Genomic DNA, 11,003 nt, shown 5'->3' with positions numbered 1-11,003 from the left:
GCGAAAGGTCGCGAGGAACTTCTCCTTTGCATAGGTGCAACGAGACGCCGATCAACACCGACAGCCAATAGCGTGAAAGCACTGTGAGCTTTGTCCCTCCCATCAGCACTCTCTTTCCTATTTGCGGAGGGAACTGCGTTATTGCAGCGATATTGGAAGAAGCACCTGTCAATCCAGGCCGATCGGATTCGGGGGGGTGCTGCCTCCCCGCCCACTCCCTAGCCGCTACCGGTCAGGCTTTTTCCCGGTGCGCTGCTTTATCCCGGGAAGCCGTGTGGGCGCGTCATCGGCTCGTGCCTCCTTTCTTCCGCTTCCGGGTGGTGGCTGCCTTCCTTCATTTTGCAGTGCGAAGGGGAGGCAGGGTAGGACCCTGCTGAGCTTAGCGCCGCAACGTGGTCGGGAGCGGCTTTGTTCGCCGAGAGGGCAGTCCTGCGGCGGTTCTGCCGAAGCATAAAAGCGGAGCCCGGGAGTACAAGATGGAGGGGTGGGCGCAGAGGCTCTTTAGGGGCTGCCCCGTGCGTGCAGCCCGCCCCGCTGGAGCTCCTCTGCAGCCCCCGGGCTCCTGCCGAGCGCTAAGCGGAGCGCGGAAGCTGGCAGCAGCGAGGGACGTGCGGTAAGAGGGAGCGTTTGCGGGGCTAAAGAACAAAAGCAGTGCGTCCCGCAAGTAACAAATCTGAGCGTATTCCCTGCTTTGTGGGGATGGCGTCTGAACGTTTGGTAGTAGTAACAGCCATCTGTGTTACTTTTGGAAACCAACCCATCTTGTGACCAAGACATAGAAGAGTTCTTGTTTTCTGTGATTTATGTGTTATGGTTGATGAGCAAGGTCGTTCACTGCATGTGCAACAATTCATAGTGGATAAAGCTTGTTTAATCTTTGCAAAATGTGTGTCTTTTATATTTTTGTTTCTTTGTCAAACTGATGTGTTATGAAGAAGCTCCCTGAGTCTTATGTAGAAGAGGCTAAGTGGCCCAGTTTGTCACTTCTGATCTACCAGAAAGATGCCTGTTGCTTTAATGTTCTGGAGATTCAGGAAGGGAATTAAGTGAAATTTAATTAAAAAGGCAAAGATGCTACCGTGCTGAACTAGAATTCTCAATTAAAAATTAATAGACACACATTAGGTTGTGATGGAAACTTGATTGTATTTGGAATCCCATGTCTAATTCCAGCTATTTCCACAAGGATATGGTTAATAAGAAAAGAGAAGCGAAATGGAGACATCACAATGAAGGGTCATAAATCCTTGTGGGGGTAAGCTCCTTCAGGAACAGCATAACCTCAGCTGCAGTGGAATCCTCTGTAGTCAAAGAGATGCCCTTGGTTGGTGGTACTCTGGGCATACCAGGCTTACAGAGAGAGCAGCGGTGCGAGGAAGCCGAGGCATGCCTGTTAGAGCAGCAGCAGCAACATGCGCAATGTTCCTCTAACAGTAACAATCCTGTTGCCACGGAGATAATGACTTATCCCATGTCATTATTGATCTATCAACAGTAAGAGCAATTTTGCAGTCTGATATTGTTTAGCAAATAGAGTAATATCTGCTGAACACTTAAAAACTGCTATAAATGTTGGAAAGTTTCTTCGAAGCCTGAGTAATGGGTTAAAAGGAAGTACCTGAATTCAGTTATTTGTTGCAGTGTTGTGAGATTGGCTTTGTGAGGTAATTCTAAGCTTGGCAGGAAGCATTTTAAAGGAAATGATTAGTTTGGTCAAATGTTTTTGTATTTTAAAGTATGCAGCACTCTTTAGTAGATAAATTCTTTTCACTGCTGGTAAGATTTAAAACAACTAGCCCACTACAATTTTTTATAGCAACACAATTAAAAATATTTGCAGTCTTGTCCAGTGTACTTTTAGACTAAACTGAAACTACTTATATTTTATTTTCCAGACAATGATTTAAATCACCCGTTCACGAGAAGTATTATTGGAACTCCCATGGGATTTCTGATGTTTTGCTCTTCTTCCTGTTAGAAGAACTGTTATCAGTTCAATTTTGAAAACAGTAACAAAAGCACATTAAAACTGTGGAGTTTAAACTCAATCATTTCCAGACCTTCTGCAGCTGAGCAAAATTAGTGGTTATGAATTGATGGTTTGAGTTTCTTATACGTACACAAGAACAAAGGTGTCTAAGAATGATACTGTCACAGAGGCTTTTCCCTTTGGAGGAAAAAAAAAAAGTGGGTGTGTGTGGCAGAGGTGAAGGGGAGGCAGCTGGTTGAAAAGATCAGAAGAAAAGGCTTGTTTCAGCTTATCAGGGCAGGACTCCTCTTTGTGTCCGAGTCAGATACGTCTTCCTTACTTGTAGCAGAGCCTGAAAATGAAATGTTATTATATGCAATAACAGTTAAGCTCTACTTAAGTGTTTTATTGTCTCTTGAAGCTTTTTTGAAGCTCCTGTTCTGCGTGCCAGGTGAATAATTTGAGGTGTATCATCAGGGCAACATCTGGCAGCATCAACTTGTCCTTTGAGACCAGTTAGAATGCTCAGTGTACCTACAGTTCTGGACTGCACAGTTAAAATCTGTGTGGCATACATACATTTTGAATGCTGAAGAAGAAGCTGTGAAACTTTTATAGTAATTTTACCTAACTGGTGATCTAAGACAGTTGTTGGATTTGGATCCTTTAATGAGGGGAAGTCATGCTAATGATAAAAGTAGAAGTGTTTTGAGTCCTGTACTGAGTGAATAGAATGTAAAATGTTCAAGCTAGAGAGCAGAGCTTTAAATTAGACACTTTTTAGATGTCAAAGTAATTAATACAATAGTACAAATTAGTACCAAGTAATTAGTCCCGGTATGATGAGTGTACTAAGTCTGCTTTGGGAATTGTGAAGCTGTCCCGTGACAAGAACCATGCGGTGTGAACTTCGGAATAGAGTAAAATTGCTGTTCAGTGTAAGCAAGTTTCTTGCAACTATGTTTCCTGAGCAGAGACTTTTCGACCTTTGTTGCTTATTTGCAGGTGATAGCAATCCTTGAGTCTTTCACTATTACAAAGGAAGTATAACTTTATATATGTTAGTTTTCATACTAAGTTGAGAAGTGTTACCTCTGAGTATGCTTTGTGCATCTCTTGGCCTCTTTTTGACTTGGACTTAAGAACGGCAGAATTTTTCACTGGTCTAAAAAAAAAAAAAACCAAAAAACATTGCACAAAGCTGAGAAAGTAAAATTTATCTGCTAAACACAAGTATACTATTATTGGGTCAAGTACTGAACAAACGAAAGCTGAAGATGGTTTGTTTGAAAACTGTTCAGTTGCAGCGAGGCAAGAAAAGCTTGTATTTAGTGTCCACAAGAGGGCTCTGACAGCTCAGAGGTGCCTGCTGAGGGTCCCTGGCTGAGTCGCTTCACTAAAATGGCAGGCTGCAGTAACTGAACTCTTGCTGTCATCGAGGATGGTTAGATCTTTTGAATTCCCTTATCTTAATAGTGCAACAATCGCTTGAGATAATAATTGCTATTACCGGGAAAATCCTCCAATAAGTAATCATAGAATCATAGAATGGCCTGGGTTGAAAAGAACCTCAAAAATCATCTAGTTTCAGCCTCCCCCCCCCCCCCCCCCCCCCCCAACTATGTGCAGGCTTGCCAACCACCAGACCAGGCTGCCCAGAGCCACATCCAGCCTGGCGTTGAACGCCTCCAGGGATGGGGCATCCACAACCTCCCTGGGCAACCTGTTCCAGTGTGTCATCACTCTCTGAGTGAAAAACTCCCAATATCTAACCTAAACCTCCTCTGTCTCAGTTTAGAACTATTCCCCTTGTCCTATCACTATCCACCCTTGTAAAGAGCAGTTCCCCCTGCTGTTTATACACTTGAAGTATTGGAAGTCCACTATGAGGTATCCCCAGAGCCTTCTCTTCTCCAAGCTAAACAATCCCAGTTCCCTCATGCCTTTCCACATATGAGAGGTGCTCCAGCCTTCTGATCATCTTAGTGGCCTTCTTCTATAAGTCTGTTGTGTGTTTTGTTTTTTGTTTTTTGTTTTTAATTAAGAATGTACATTTTGAGAAATGTCACATCTGTTGGAAAAACATCACCAGAATGTTAATAAACATCACTGGCCATATCATCTGCTCCATGGAACAAGACAGATACTACCAAGCATGTCATCGCATGTGGATTTCAACTGTATTAAAAGTTTCCCCAAGTAAAGCATTTTGAATTGAAGCATTTTGCACACAACAGCATATTTGTGAAGTAGACAGAATTGTTATGATGTACCTTAAGTATAAGTTTATTTTAGCAGTATAAACATGGTACTGTAGTGTTTCAATAAAGATTTGTGGTTTTCATTACAAATCGTTTAGCCTTTTTTTTTCTTTTCAAGAAATGTGTATAGTTGACAACTGAAGTTGTTCTGGAGAGTCTTCAGTTATTATCAATGTGATTTTTATATTGGGTATGGCATAAATAAGTTCTTCTGTACAAATATTGAGAGTCATTCTCAACTGTATGTGGAAATGTTGAGACTAATTTCTAGCTATAAATTTTATATATAAAGCGCTATAAAGTGACATCAGAAAGAAGAAAGTGAGGTTTAAGTGAGAAGATAAACTGAAATTAACAGTTAAGATCAGTGTATCCTTACAAAAAGATGTTTATAGTCCTACTATTATATGAAGAATTGTGCAGAATAAAGTCACCCTCCTCTCACTTGCTTACATTTTTTTTTGTATGGGTTTCAGTGCTGCAGTGTTCCATGCTCATCCTCTGAAGTTTGTAGTAGCTTAACTCCCTTGCTTTGTTTTAATTTGTTTCCTCCTCTGACATGTGAAATTGTACAGCAGCTACTTAATTGCAAGATGAAAGAAAAAAAAACTTGTATTGAAAAGATGTGAGATTTAATTGTAGCACTGGCTTGTCTCATACAGAGACCTGTTTTATGCAGTTTCTTTTAATTTAAAAAAAAAAAAAAAAGTATTTGCATCCTATGAACAGAAGCCTGGGGAAAAGCTCAGACTTCAAATAATCTCTTTTTGTTAATGGGGCACTGTAGAGTACAGTAGAGTAGATATGTGGGAATCATCCTTATGCTCTCTCCCCCAGCAGTAGACTTCTCTTTGTCTACAGATTTGTTTTGATGCTAGTAGAGGGAGTCATGAAGAGACAGAGGTGCAGCTGGTTTCTATCACTGTGCTTCAGTTTGAGGCACTTAACTGAAGAAAGTTGATCTGCATTCTTTTGTAGTTCTGTGCTAGGCTATGGTGGTGAATTCACTATGATAAATGATTTAAGGTCCGCGTGCTGGGGAGGGAGGAAAATAAAATTAAGGACTTTTCCTAGAACTGTATCCGCTTTTAAATGCTGGCATACAAGAGACATTTTTTCTAGCTTGTGTTTCTCGCCCCTTAAAAGACTAGATACAAACAAGTAAGTTGCTTCACAGAGCTGGCATTTCTAGAGGCAGAGAGACTAGAGTAGATGAAAGTATAACTGACTCAGACTGAGTCTCACAGACAAAAATAGCAAAATGGTGTTTGTAGTGTGAATGGGAGCAAGGAGAGCCAAATGTAATTCATTGTGATAAAAGTAGAATGCTTGTGGAATGTTGTATTTCAACAGTTGTCTTTGCTGTTTTATCCTGTGGACTCCAGAGAATATTTTTAAAGCTAACTTCTGGTATTTTACTTGGAAAAATACAAGGTGTGTGGACAGGAGAAGAGAAAAAAATCTAACATGCTGGAATTGGACCGAGGATATTTGGCTTCAGGTCCTGTGGAATCTGCAACAGGTCTTGTCTTCCCGCTGGCTTATCTCCTACTGACTTCAACTGAGGCACTGCTGTTAGCTAGTAGAAGTTAATACTGCATGCCCCTAAAAATAACCTTCCATTTTGGTTTTGTTTCCTCCACATTTTCAAGCAGAGGTCAACATATCCCCTTCCTCATCTGCTTTCTTGCGTGGTTATGTTGTTGCTTCTCCAGAGCATGTAGGCTTCTAGGTACTCAGACTCCTTAGCATACTAGGCATCTGGCTACAGTTGGCCTCTGGTTACAACTGTAATACAGTCATCAAACTTTTTTTGGTCTGCAGAGAGTTAAAAGCATAAATTAATAGTTGTATAAAAATTGCGACTTAAGAAATATAAAAATAACAGATTGGCTGAGTTTGAAAGGGATGTCTGGAGTCAGCTAGTCAGTCCCAGTGCAGGGTGCCCAGGTGGCTTCTGAACATCTCCAAGGAAGAGACTCCATGGTTTCTTTTGGCAGCCTATCCAGTGCTCAGAAAAGTTTCCTGATGTTCAGACAGAAGCTCCTATGTTAGCAGCCCAGCACAGGGCACTACTGAGAAGAGGAAGAGCCTGGCTCCATCCTTTCTTTATCTTTCCTTCAGGTATTTATACACATTCATAAAATCCCCCCGAGTCTCCTATATGCAGTTCTTTAGGTGAGGCTGCATCAATACAAAGTATAGCAGGGGAATGTCCACTTAACTGGCTGGCTGTGCTGTGTTGAATGCACACCAAAATGCAGTTTGCCCTCTTGGCTGACAGGGCACACTGCTGGCTCATATCAGTTAATTAAATTTTCTTAAAAGAAGAACATGAAGTTCTACAGGTAAGAAATGATTTTCAGTTTCAAAGTACTGGCTTTCATTTGTGTGACATTTTTGTGAGATCACCTTTTTCATGATTTGGAGAATTCCGTGCAGCTCTCCATGCTTCCTAAGTGCAGCACTCCAAACTATACAGGTTTAAGCAACCCTACAGTTTTGCTCATATGCAATAACCTCTGGCTACATCCACTTCTACCTTCCTCCCACTGTCTGATCTCATCTGAAAAGATGTGAGATGAGCAAGCTTCTCTATTTCTATTTTCAAGTGAAGAAGCAATATTTTTTTTTCCTTTTCTCAAAAATATTTTTAAATTCTCCAGTTTACAGCCTCCTGTTTCCATGTTAACATCTTTCCCTAGCTTAAATAGGTCAACAAGGACTGTAAAGATACTGGGGGGAAGGAAGTAGGAAAAAAACCCTGCATGTATGCTTCAAAATATATTGCAAACAAAGCAGAAGAAAGTAGTGAAAAATTCTCAATGAAATGGGTATATCCTTAACTCTAAACTGGAGAGGGATGGATTTGAAGGGTGGACAAGGAGTTGGCTGAATGACTGCAGACAGAGGGTTGTGGTTAGCAGCTCTGTGTCCAGGTTGAGATCTGTGACAAGTCGTGTGCCCCAGGGGGCTGTCTTGGGGCTTGAGGGGGTTTGAGGCTTGAGGAATTCGGTGCACCTTCAGCAAATTTGCAGACAACACCAAGCTGAGTGCTGCAGTTGATATGACAGGAGGCAATAAAGGGGCTGAATTAAAAGAGGAACTTAGATTAGATGTTAGGATGAAGTTCTTTACTCAGAGTGGTGAGACAGTGGTACAGGTTGCACAGAGAAGTTGTGGAGGCTCCATCCCTGGAGATCTTGAACACCAGGTTGGATGGAGCCCTGGGCAGCTGGACCTAGCAAACCTGCCCATGGAAGTAGTTGGGACTAGGTAGGCTTTAAGGTCTTTTCCAGCCCAAGCCATTCTATGGTACTCAATCTTGAATTCAGGGAGAAAAAAATGTAGACATCTTAGAAACTTTATTTCCTGCTTAGCTGGTAACCTTGTTGATGCCTAAATGTTACAGCTTTTAGGGAAAACAATCACTGCTGGGAGTGGGGGGCACAGAGATCCCATAGTTTCAGCATTCACAGCCTACTGATGACCACAAGAGAATAAGTGCTTGGGGTTCTTCTCCTGAGGATTTTGATGTTCTGTTCAGTAATTCCTGTGTTACAGGAATTGTGTGAGGAAGAACTTGTGGTATGTAGCTGCTGACCTGCTGACTCCAGATAAGTATGCTTAGCAAGCATTTTTAGTTATATTATTACCCTTCAGCATTAAACACTCTCAAGGCATTGCAAAGGCATCTGATCCTCCATCACAAGGTCCCACTTCCTTCTACAAGTGGTCTGTCTGCCCAGGATGTGGGGACTATCTATACAGAAGGTAAACGTCAAAATGTGTAGTAGGGAGAATGTGAAATGCCAAGACTGTATGATCTCTGTATGAATCCAGAACCAATTAGCTTGTCTAATTGATGGGAACCTTGCTACCTTCTTCTGCTGTTCCTGAAGATTTGTTGCTTTAGAGCTTTTTATGACACTTCGTTCCTCACCCACTCAAGAAGAGTTCTATAGCAACTGCTACCATCGCCTGCTGAAGCTTTCTATCAAGCCATGTGCAACAACTTCTCATAACTAAAAAAAAAGAAACAACAAACCCTGAGAAGTCCAAGTGTCAAAACCTGTTATGTTAAAGACAAGACATATGTCAGTGGTACACTGCACACCAATGTTACTATTCCAATAAATGCTATTCCTCCCACCATAGGACTGCCAAATGACTCATTATGAATAACAACTTGACATTGCTGTACCCAAGCAAGCAAAAAGGGAAACATCTTAATATCTTGTAGTACTTGTTTGTCATCGTTTATGAGTGTGGTAAAGGGTGTGTTATGCTAATAACAGAGAGCAGTTACCCTGCAGCATTATAAGTGCTTTTCTGCTGCAGTTCTTCCTGTGGTGGGTTGTCAGTCCCGTGGAGTAAACCCTGCCAACACATGTGCGTGTCAGTAGCACTATTTGGTGCTTCCCACCCAGTCCATTGGGTATTCTGCGCATCACAGGAAATGTCTGAAAATGCTGCATGTTCACTGACAGCCACTTGTGGTTTGGTTTAGAGGCTGAGCAAATGGCTTCTAAATATATGTTCCTTTCTTCCAATGAAAGAGGGTTAAGCTTCTGTTCTGTCATTTTCAGAGGCTTCCCCACCCTTTCGCTCTAATTTTAGTTGTTCTGACCTCTCCGTTGTTATTTAGGTGTGGTGTGTGTGCAGTTTTATATTGTTTAGATAATGCACTGAATGTTCATTTACTTAATGCCTGCTGTTTGCCTGTGTGTATTTCTAACTAAGAATGTACAAAGCTGCTGGAAGTAGTAAAATCAGAGCCATGCAAGCTGCCATGTGGGGAAATACAGAAGGGGAACTTAATGCAAGTGATTTTTAAAAATAACAATGCACTGCCCACCGCCAGCAAGCTCTCTGCAAGGGGCTGTTTTCATTTTGGACTTAAAACATCTAGTTGTACAAAGTCTTAGGGAATGTTTTTGTTACAAATTAATCACTGCCAGTAAGGACTGTTTAAGTACCTAAATGTCTGAGCCAGTTTTCCCAATGAAAATTTGTAAGATAAGATTTTCTATTCTTTATCATCTACCTCTTCTACATGCATGTTTGTGGAGTTCAACTTCTCTGGAATGTGTGCGGTTTCTCTCACTATTCCAAAGATTAAGAGATAACCAACTCTGAGTTTACTGTGAGGCACAAGCAGTTGCATAGGTGTAGGTGCTATTTTGTGCTGTTGATATGAACTTCAAGTAAGTCAAAACCATGCTAGGGAGTAAATCAGATTTCCCAAGTTGGGTGACTACCTTGTCCACAAACATAGGAGGTATACAGTGTCCAGTTCCCCTCTCAGTGACAATTTAAATAGATCATAGTGGCACACTTTGGGGTAATTAAGGTCCCACCTCAGGTGTTCGGTGTCTCAAGGCCAGAACTATACTAACTAACTGTAAAAATGCATGTGTCTTACCATTAAATAATTCTCACAAATTCCCATTATCCTTTTCCACTGTGAGTGAGAGGTGTCAAGTCCTCATGGAAGCAATTAGGTACTGAGCTATTCCAGGTGAAGCTGCATTAGCACCATCTTGAATCCAAGCTGTGGACAGAAGCCAGTCCTCAGAGGCCACCCTTGCAGATGTGGCCAGGAGACATCAGTGGTGTGTGCCAGCCTGCACTGAGAGATGGCATCACTGGACAGCCCTTGTCCTCTGCTTCTCACTGAGTCCCAGAGCATGCTCTGTTTTCACTTCTGGATGATGTGTCCTGAGGCTCTTGGCCTTAGGACTGTTATATATGGCTGAGACTTCTATCAGAAGCGTCCGGTTTTTCTGCTCGCTATGCAGATGAGAGCAGCAGCTTGCAGCGGCAGAAGGCAGCAACACAACCTCTCACAAAGAACATTTTTGTGCCTTGAGAAATACAGAAAAGCTCCACACACTTACTGTTTGTTTACATTGTATTATTGCTCAAATACGACTGTTCGTTCTTCCCTCCCTGGGGCCATTTCCACGCGATGAGAACTTTCTCTTGCTGCAGGTGAGCACCAGGCGTCCGTGGCTCCGGCCTCTGGCTGCCAGGAGAGCCCGCTCCGCACCTGCCTGCTCACTGCCTCTGCTGTTCTTTTTCTTTCTTAGCTGATCTTTCCACAATAACTAGGACGTATATTGTCGACTTCTCGCTTGGACTGGTTGTAGAAGAACCGCCTAATTCAAACAACGGTTTTGGCTTGCTGGGTTTTGTTTTGCTTTCCAACTTTCGGTTTGAACTCCCCATGCGCCCAAACAAACAACTGCAGAGCCCTGGGGCAGTTTCCTTCACGTACAGCTGGTGGGAAGCTGCCATGCTGCTGTTGTCCGTGGGTCGGTGTGGATTTCTGCACCTACCTGCACGTCTGGGGAACATTCATGTTTGTGTCACGAATCTAACAGTGCTGGGTGCTTCGCAGAGCTTTAAGTCCCCAAATAGGATTCTGTGAGAAATTCGGCTTTTTTTTTCTTTCACAATTGCCGACGCTCAGCTCACTTGTGCCCCCAGACCCATCCAGTCCCTTCCAGAGCTGTCAGCCCGGGGCCCGGCCCCTCCGTCCGCTCCGCACCGCCGCGTTGCATAACGCCTCCCGCCGGGCCGGGCGGCGACGCAGCGGGGAGGGCCGAGGGCGGGCACTCCACGCAGCCCTGAGTGGCGGGGCCGGTGCCGGGCGGCCCGCCGAGGGTGAGCGAGCGAAGGAGAGCGAAGCGGGAGCAGCGGAGAGAGAAGCGCCGCGGCCCCGGAGGGACGTTCGGCGGCGGGTGCCGCGGCGGTGAGTGGGGCGCGGG

At 43.3% G+C, this 11,003-nt stretch overlaps 1 protein-coding gene and 1 non-coding gene across 10 annotated transcripts in view; both read left to right on the top strand.

Moving 5' to 3' along the window:
* Positions 1 to 11,003, top strand: part of SYNE3 (spectrin repeat containing nuclear envelope family member 3) — a 254,097-nt gene that overhangs the window by 183,264 nt on the left and 59,830 nt on the right. For 6 of the 9 annotated variants that reach the window (XM_048949928.1, XM_048949925.1, XM_048949933.1 and 3 more), the window contains exon 1: positions 171 to 10,987. The exons of 1 other annotated variant lie outside the window; for it this stretch is intronic. The gene's annotated coding sequence lies outside the window, so the exon portion shown is untranslated. Of the gene's footprint in view, positions 1 to 170; positions 10,988 to 11,003 lie in introns of those variants that run through there. 2 more of the 9 variants (XM_048949926.1, XM_048949927.1) reach the window with 2 other exon arrangements.
* Positions 1,299 to 1,571, top strand: LOC125695603 (small Cajal body-specific RNA 13). The gene has a single exon (XR_007378015.1). It is a non-coding gene; the product is annotated as a small Cajal body-specific RNA 13 (non-coding RNA).

Source organism: Lagopus muta, chromosome 6 (assembly GCF_023343835.1).
Source record: "Lagopus muta isolate bLagMut1 chromosome 6, bLagMut1 primary, whole genome shotgun sequence".
Classification (NCBI taxonomy): Eukaryota; Metazoa; Chordata; class Aves; order Galliformes; family Phasianidae; genus Lagopus; species Lagopus muta.
Note: the sequence above shows the minus strand (reverse complement) of the source record. Positions and strands in the feature narration are given on the sequence as shown.